Source organism: Pinus tabuliformis, chromosome 2_1, assembly GCF_031772625.1.
Source record: "Pinus tabuliformis cultivar Carrire ecotype Pingquan chromosome 2_1, CPIR1, whole genome shotgun sequence".
Classification (NCBI taxonomy): Eukaryota; Viridiplantae; Streptophyta; class Pinopsida; order Pinales; family Pinaceae; genus Pinus; species Pinus tabuliformis.
In genome coordinates, this window is record NC_142299.1 from 535,396,842 (window position 1) to 535,398,485 (window position 1,644).

The 1,644-nt window shown below is 39.5% G+C and overlaps 1 pseudogene; it reads right to left on the reverse strand.

Annotated features, from left to right (window-relative positions):
- Positions 1-387: 387 nt before the first annotated feature.
- LOC149201385 (UDP-glucuronic acid decarboxylase 4 pseudogene) lies at positions 388-1,422 on the reverse strand (annotated as a pseudogene).
- Between the last annotated feature and the right edge of the window lie 222 nt (positions 1,423-1,644).

Genomic DNA, 1,644 nt, shown 5'->3' on the forward strand with positions numbered 1-1,644 from the left:
TAACATCTAGCTGGTGTAGCTGCCATTTGTGTTTTGTTGCTAAGGAAATTAGCATTCTAATGGTGTTTGATTTGGCTATAGGAGAAAAGGTGTCATCGAAATCTATTCCCTCTTTCTGTGAGTACCCTTTGCTACCAGTCTAGCTTTAAATTTCTCTATACTCCCATCTGCATTTATTTTTGGTTTATATAACCATTTGCATTCTATGGGGGTTTTACCTTTAGGCAATTCAACCAAATCCAAAGTATAGTTTCTATTTATTGATTCTATTTCCTCATACATTGCAGCCCTCCATACATCAGATTTACTTGCTTCCTCATAATTTGCAGGTTCTACAATGTTTGAAAACTTTGAAATTAATGCACAGTCTTTCAATTTACAAGGTAATCAAGTATTCCTACTTGATCTCCTTGGTAGGGGACTTACCTCAAATCTGTCTATTTTATCCTTTTCTGGGCTTGCATTATTGATTACATTTCCTGTTACTTCTTGTTTCTGCTCCTTATTGCTTTCTTCCATTAACAATGGAATGTCCCAATCACTGTTAGAGTCATCTTTTCCTTGTTCAATCTGTTCTAGTTCTAACATTGTAAATTTACCAGGATTCCCAAGATTGAAAGGACCAACATGTTCACCCTCCATAAGTTGCATAAGGCCTTCAACTTGATCAGAGACGAACTGGAAGCTCTGTGTCTGTTTCCCATTTCCAAAGACTATCAGAAGCTCCTTGTGCAAAGCTTGAGTAACAAAATTATTTACAACCCGACCATCATCACAGCACATTCGCGGATTAAAAATTCGAGCACTCTGAACCTCAACATTTTCTCCAACAAGCTTGTCAAGTCTGGATATGTTCAAGATTCCCACATCATTAGTTTTGATAGTCTTCACAGGATTGTGTTTGTAATGCACAGGGGAAGTGGGGCAAGCCAAATGGTAGATCTGATCAACCTCCAACAATAAGGGTTCCACAACATCATACCTTATCCGTTCAAACCTCAAATTGCCAAAAAGAGGCAAAACATTTTCCCTCCTTCCTGTGAAGAAATTGTCGACAACAATAACATTGTTGCCTCTTGCCATGAGCCTGTCAGCTCCACCCGTCACAACAACTCGCAGGGATTTTCTCTTCAAACCTAGGGACACTTTAGCCCCTGAATTCACCATCAGACCCGAATGATACTTAGCACACCGAGAAATATGAGTCTCATAAACAACCCGATGAGGTTTTTCAGGCACAAACCTTCCATTTTCATTAACATTAGAAGCCAAAAAACCACGCTGAAGGATAAAGAAAGTTGATGCGATGGCGATTCCTATCAAAATTAATAGAAATTGTTTCTCCCTGAGAAAATAATCTACTGGCCTGATAATAGACCACATATTTTCTGTCTTAAGAGAGTACTCATCACTGTTATTCATATTGGACTGATAAATTTCTGATCCTCTGATGAATCAATCTTCAATGAGCCACCACCGAGCAAGTCCGATCTGCTGCTACCAAACAGATCAGGAACTCCAATGCACCACCACCGGGAAAGTTCGATTTGCTTCCACCAAATAGATCAGTAACTCCAATACGTCACCACTAGGCAAGTCCGATCTGCTAACATCGAACAGATCAGGAACTTCAATACGCCACCA